The sequence below is a fragment of the Mus musculus genome, chromosome 8 (genome assembly GCF_000001635.26).
Source record: "Mus musculus strain C57BL/6J chromosome 8, GRCm38.p6 C57BL/6J".
In the NCBI taxonomy this organism is placed as follows: Eukaryota; Metazoa; Chordata; class Mammalia; order Rodentia; family Muridae; genus Mus; species Mus musculus.
In genome coordinates this window covers 64,230,247-64,237,704 of record NC_000074.6, presented here as the reverse complement: position 1 = coordinate 64,237,704, position 7,458 = coordinate 64,230,247, and the positions used below count along the sequence as shown (strand labels likewise).

At 38.6% G+C, this 7,458-nt stretch overlaps 1 long non-coding RNA gene across 1 annotated transcript; it reads right to left on the bottom strand.

Annotated features, from left to right (window-relative positions):
- Positions 1-207: 207 nt before the first annotated feature.
- Positions 208-1,327, bottom strand: Gm35472. Its single transcript, XR_379023.3, has 3 exons — positions 1,266-1,327; positions 857-997; positions 208-474 (listed from the first exon to the last, which is right to left on the bottom strand). It is a non-coding gene; the product is annotated as a predicted gene, 35472 (long non-coding RNA).
- Between the last annotated feature and the right edge of the window lie 6,131 nt (positions 1,328-7,458).

Genomic DNA, 7,458 nt, shown 5'->3' with positions numbered 1-7,458 from the left:
TGCATATGTATCAAAAGATGGCCTAGTCGGCCATCACTGCAAAGAGAGGCCCATTGGACTTGCAAACTTTATATGCCCCAGTACAGGGGAATTCCAGGGCCAAAAAGGGGGAGTGGGTGGGTAGGGGATTGGGGGGGTGGGTATGGGGGACCTTTGGGATAGCATTGAAAATGTAAACGAGGAAAATACCTAATAAAAAAAAAGTTTTGAGACCTGGCACAGGATGTCAGGAGATGCATTATTTTGAGGAAGAATCAGAAATAATGTATATTCTTAGGGGAGGGCAGTAATCTCACTGAGCTGTGTTTCTATAGCAATGCCATCAAATAGACAAATGTATAGCTTTGACAATATCTAAAGATGCTTAGTTGATGTGCTGTTTTTATACAGAGTGACAAAAACTTGGCTTGCAGAAGTTGAAAATAGTCTTGCATATAGAAGTCCGAAGCAGAAACGACATCTCAGCAGGAACAGCTATCAAGATACAAATACGTGTTTTAGGATTCACTTTTGTAATAGCTACATGGTCCTTCAGGCTTTTCAAAACATGATCAGATAGAATCAAATGCTCCTGAAATAGTTTTTGTTTCCTTTAGTTAAATTTCTTCTCCCATCTCTCTCTTCCTGTCAACCTGTCCTATTCCCTCTCTTCTTTCTCCTTCTGGTCTGCCATGCACTGAGAACCTCTGCTCACCACAAAGCCATCTGTGTTGGTGTCCTGACTGGTTACAGGCCCAGAAGTACAAGGTCAAGTGACCATGAATGGTACCTAGAATTGAGCCCAAGTGAAACTTTCATCTTTGTATGTTGTTCATATTAAAGAATTTTTAAACGGCAATGTAAAATAGCTACCTACCTCATGTTTTCCATACTAATTTGCATTCCACAAAAAGTTTGTGAGGTTCCATTTTCTACAAGTCTTTACGTTTTTGTCCTTTGGATAATCATTACTCCAGTGGGAGTTAGATAGCCAGGAATAATTAGATTCTGTCAAAATCTAAAAGAACAACAAAAATAAATCATTAAGTGTGAGGTGAATTTGTATTTAGTACTAAGTATTTTTATTACTTAGACCTGGGATATTCCCATGATGAGAGCTTAGCCATTCATGGGGAAGCTGACTCTTGTAAATTGAAATCTCCATCTTGCCAAAGTATTATGACTGAGACTTTGTCATAGAGACAAAAATGCCTATCTTTCCAGCATGCCTTTTTATCATCATTCTGGTCTTTCAAACTCACACCAGAATATCCTGTAATGCTCACCTTGTAGAATTCTACCACATCAGCAGCTCCAAACTCTTCTGCATCCTTCCTGAAAACAAGTTCCTAGGACACAGGAAGCACATGGTCAATTTTCAACAGGAGTAATGCCTACACTGATTTTCTTAATTGGGTACCCATCTTACTAATATGACAGAACACCTTCCAGAGATGACTTAATGAGGAAAGTTTTTGTTGGCTCATGGCTTGAAGGGATCATGGCAAGGAATGAATGGAAGTAAAAGGTTCCATGCCAGCAGGAAAATGTATGGGACTCCTCACTTCCTCATGTTTTGGAAAGAAAATATTGGACAGGAAGTAGGATGATATATAAACGTCAAGTTCAATAATCTAGCAACTCCAGCTCGGCTGTATCTTTCAAAGGTTATATAACTTTCTAAAATTGTACATGTCCCTGGGAAACACATGTTAAAACGCATGTATCTGTAGGGATATTTCTCTTCTTCCTCCTCTTCCCCCTCATCCCTCCTCCTTCTCCTCCTTCTCCTCCTCCTCCTCCTCCTCCTCCTCCTCCTCCTCCTCCTCCTCCTCCTCTTTTTCCTCCTTTCTCCAGAAAATGTTTCTTTGTGTAGCATTGGCTGTCCGGAAAGTAGCTCTGTAGACCAGCTTGACTTCAAATTCTACCTGCCTCTGCCTCCTAAGTGCTATAGCCCTGGCCATTCTGTAGACCAGGCTGGTCTTGAACTCACAGATCTGCCTACATTTGTTTCCCAAGCACTGGGATTAAAGGCATGCACCACCACCACCCAGTGACATTTCTCTTTCAAACCATATCAGTGTCCAGAGTAACACAGAGTGCATATAACAATGGTTGTCTAATATTATACTCAACTAAAACTTAAATTGTCATATTCTCAACTAATTACATGTTATCCAGCTCTCCTGGACAAAATGTAGCTTATCCTTGAGGTTTATAGGGAATCGTTGTGTTGGAATCTTTGAGTTGTTCAGAGGAAAGGAGGAATGGGCCTCCTTTTCCTTTTGTGACCTGAAGAAGGTCATGGGACATTCTTCTTGGAATTCAAGCAGCCAGATCAACAAGAAGCAGGTACAGAGAATTGGACACATGTGAGCCTCAAGAAATTAGAATGGAGGCTGACATTGGCTAATGTAAATATATAAGAACTCCTTACTCCCAAGAAAGCTACAGGGGCATCCATAATTGTCCTAGTTAGTGTTACTTGTCAACTGGACACAGCGTAGAATCACTTGAAAGTGAGTCTTGAGCAATTCTATTTATTGTGTTGGTTTATGGACATGTCTGTAAAGGATTGTCTTGACTGTCTTAATTGATGTAGAAGGACCCAGTCTCCTACATTTACATCCAACATCATTGTGGGTAGTACTATTTCCTGGGCAGGTGGTCCTAGTCTGCTTAAGGAAGCTAACTGAGCATGGGTCAGTAAAAAAGGCAGGGAGCAGCATGCTTCCATGACTTTTGGTTTAAATTCTTTCTTGAGTTCTTGCTCTGAGTTCCTTCAGTGATCCACTATGACCTGGGAGTGTAAGCCAAACAAAATTTTTTCCTGATAGAGTTGTTTTAGTCAGTGTGTTTTATCCCAGCAACAAAAAGGAAACTAAAACAATAATGGATTCAGAGTTTAATTAATTTAATTAAATCAAGGTTTAGAAATAGTGAAGATGTTATTGTGTCCAATATTACACACACACACACACACACACACACACACACACATACACACACACACAGAGAAAGAGAGAGAGAAAGAGAGAGAGAGAGAGAGACAGAGAGAGAGAGAGAGAGACAGAGACAGAGACAGAGACAGAGATTTTTTTTCTGGAAATGAGGCCATTGCAGTCCATTCAGTGATGTGCTTGGTTTGTTGTTACTTTCTTTACTTCTCTATACTTAGAAAGGCTGAGCGTCAACACCACTGAGATATGATATGAGATCCTACTAGTTTATACCTCACTAATTTTCATTTACACATGGAGGCTCCAGTATTAAGTTGGTTAAGTTGCAATGCTTAACAGATAGGATAGTTTGCTGGTATTAAGATAGTAAACGAAAAGAATTCAACATTCTGATTTTCAATCCTGCAAATTGAAATGTCACACAGGCTTCTCATGGAGCTTTTGGTATTACATTAATTGACACTAGTTAGTGCAACATTTTATCATTATTTCCATAAGCAAGGTGAAAACGATGCATGGAATCCTTTTGTTCTTATCTAAGGACTTGCTACACCTACCATATTGGTGCACGGTAATGTTCACACTACTAGTATTTTCATTGCAGTATTTACTTTTTCTAGTTTAGATGGGAAGTTTTTTTTTGTTTTTTTGTTTGTTTGTTTTTCACTCAAACTGCTATGGGGCTTAGGGTAGAGAGAACCATTTAATGGATGTGACTATAGCTTTTCCTTTTCACTTTCCACAGTCACACACACACACACACACACACACACACACACACACACACACACACACACACACAGATCATGACAGATGTACACACACAGCAAAGATAAAGACACAGACATATGCACAAATGCACACATTACATATTCACATTACATATTCACATTACATATTGAAAACTCACTATTGATTTGTATTAAGTTACAAATTAATTCTGGAATTCTCTATGAAAGAACATGGAATTAAACATTTTACACATGACCTTACAGGCCAGGGCCTCCTTGCCAGAGAAAGTAGTATAACTACTGCCTTTTCCCCTGTGCTCAGTTAGAAAATTAGTGTTTAATTATCAGCAGCCATATAACATCCAGCAGCAAAAGAGATATTGTTCTCTTTTTCCCACATCACAGATAGAACAATACTCAATTACACACGGTCGTATGATTTTGTTCTCTTCTAAGAATTTTATAATATCCAAATCTCAAGTTAAATAATTCATGATTATAAGCTCAAGTAAAACAATGCATAAAGTTTGATGTATGACTGTGTTTTAAGTATTCCTGACAGAGAGGTTGATGTAAAGGGTCTACGTGTTTTCTGCCAACTTCAGTGTCTAAAGACTTCAGCCAGTATTTGGATGCTCTTTTTAGGCAGAACTCCCTCAGATGTTCTTTTATGATAAGACAAAAGAGAGAAGGCAAAACAACTTTGTATCTGCAGTAATATGGAAGGCCTGAAACCACTGCACACTAATATGGGGAGGAGTCAAACGGATTTTGAAAGTGAAAAGAGGACTCCTCACTTGGGCCCTTTAGCTTGTTGACCTTTTTTAGTCCTGTGGACTGTATCTTGGGTATTTTATACTTTTGGCAGAGCTAATATCCATTTATTAGTGAGTACATACAATAAATGTCCTTTTGGGTCTGAGTGACCTCACTCAGGATGATATTTTCTATTTCCATCCACTTGCCTGCAATCTCAGGATGCCCTTGTTCTTAAGAGCTGAGTTGTATAAATGAACCCCATTTTCTGTATCTATTCTTCTGTCATGGGACATCTGGGTTATTTCCAGATTTGGCTATCACAAATAAGGCTGCTATGAACATAGTGGAACGCATGTCCCTGTTGCATGGTGGGGCATCTTATGGGTATATTCCCAAGAGTGGATCTTCAGGTAGATCTATTTCCAATTTTCTGGGGAACCTCTAGATTGATTTCCAGAGTGGTTGTACCAGCTTGCAATCCCACCAGTAATGGAGGAATGTTCCTCGTTCTCCACATCCTCTCCAACATATGTTGTCACCTGAGGTTTTGATCTTAGCCATTCTGATTGGTGTAAGGTGGAATCTCAGGGTCATTTTGATTTGCTTTTCTCTGATCACTAAGGACTTTGAACATTTCTTTAGGTGCTTCTCAGCCATTCAAGAGATTCCTCTGTTGTGAATTCTTGGTTTAGTTCTATACCCCATTTTTTGATTGGGTTGTTTGGATTTTTGGTGGTTAGTTTCTTAAGTTCTTTATATATTTTGGATATTAGCCCTCTATCAGATGTGGGGTTAGCGAAAAAAGAATTTTCCTAATCTGTAGGTTGCCGATTTGCCTTATTGACTATGTTCTTTGCCTTACAGAAGCTTTTTAGTTTCATGAGGTTCCATTTATCAATTCTTGGTCTTAGGGCATGATCCATTGGAGTTCTTTTTAGGAAATTTTCCACTGTGCCACTGAGTTCAAGGCTCTTTCCCACTTTCTCTTCTATTAGATTCAGTGTATCTGGTTTTATGTTTAGGTCCCTGACCCACTTGGACTTGAACTTTGTGCAAGGTGACAAATATGGGTCTATTTCAATTTTTCTATATACAGATAGCCAGTTAGACCAGCACAATTTATTGAAGACATTTTCTTTCTTCCATTATGTATTTTTGGTTTCTTTGTCAATGATGAAGTGTGCGTAGGTGTGGTTTTATTTCTGGGTCTTTAATTCTATTTCATTGATCAATGTGAATGTTTCTTAGCAATACCATGCAGTTTTATCACTGTTGCTGGAGGCCTCAGGGAGTTTAGAGTTCAGATGGGCTGGGGGTAGGGGTGGGGACATCCTTGTGGAGACAGGGGGTGGGAAGGAGGTACGGGATATGGAACAGTCAGCCGAGGGTGGGGAATAAAATCTGGAGTGTAAAAAAGAAGAAAAAAAAAGAAAAAAAAAGAAAGTTGATTTTTAATAAACATAAGAATGGTTAATAAAAAAGGAAGTGAAAAGAAAATGGTCATTAGCAACAATGACTGAACCCTTTCTGGACTAAATAACATGAGGAGTCAGTGTCCACACAAGGTGACAGTAATGAAGCAGTTGGGCAGAGAGAATGAAGATTTTAATTTAAATCATAGCCCTGTCAAACTTAAAGAGCAATCTATAAACAGAACCTTTACATAGAAGGACCGTATGAGAATGCTGAATTTTTCTTGTTGTCATTATCTCTGTAGTGATTATATAAATAGCCATTGAAACAGAATCTTTTGAGAGTGACATGGGTATTTTTTAAAATAATTTTTGTTTTTTATACATTTATATTCTTTGCTTGCTTGGGGTGGTGGCACATGCATACCATAGTATATGAAGGTTGAAGTAATTGTTCTCCTTTGTGTGGGGATCATGTGGGTCCCCGGGATTAAATTCGGGGAGTCAGGCTTTGGTGGCAAGTACTTTTATCCACTAAGCCACCTTATTAGTATCATGGATGAATTTATTACTATATTATTATATTATATTAATTATTATTATGAACAGCCAGAATAAGTAGAATCAAATGAAGGAATACAAAGTAGCATGACCATCCTCAGGGTATATTCACGCTGAAGAAAAGATTGTATGACCGTGGAATAGAATCACGAGGCAACCCTCAGCAATAGTTTCCATTTATGAGAGACGGAACCTGAACATAAATCAGTTTAATTGGTGAATTTGTTCAACACAAAGATCTGTTGCTTGGAATAGAAATGGTCAGTCTTTATGTGCATTCCAGTCACAAAGATTTAAAATCCTCCTCAACAGACGATAGAGTGTCCTTCTCCCATATATAAATAGGCAAGTGTGACGTGAAACAATGTAAATATAGGTCTCTCAGTAGATTGCCTCCAGGATGCAGTCTTCACATGAGCATCTTGCCATGCCGTATGTTTGCTCAGGTAGAGCTGCACCTATAGGGCCGCACATGGAAATTCCAGCATGTTTCTGCTTTGGGGATAGATGTTTATGGTGGACATGTGATCTAGAGAATAAAGTAGTCACAATCCATGACACTGATTAATTCTTCAGGAGAAGGATATTTCTCTTGAAATAATAAACTCTATGTAAGCACAAAGAGCAAGATCACATTCATTTATACTCCCTTCAGTATTTTATATAATATAGTGTAGTTAAAACAGCAGATGAGTGTGAAACTGTGGCATTTTACTAAAATGTAAACTATTCCAAAGCTGGCTTGTAAGAGCTAAAGCACAACTGGTAAATGTTTTACTTACAATTTCACTAAATTAACCAGTGACAGCAGCTGAACCAGTCAGACTTCATCTATTCATAGGAAGTCTTCAAAAGGTCTCTAGGTTCCATGGAGCAATAAGAAAATGGACATAACCAAGAGCTTTGGTGTGGCCAGCCTTATACAACCAGTGGCTAAGCCTTTCTGTACTGTAAAAATGGAAGAATTAGTTGAGCACACTGTAGGTCACAGCTCAGTCTGATGCTGTGTTTCTCGGTGATTCAAATTATCCAACTCATTGGTCGTTATCTACTGAC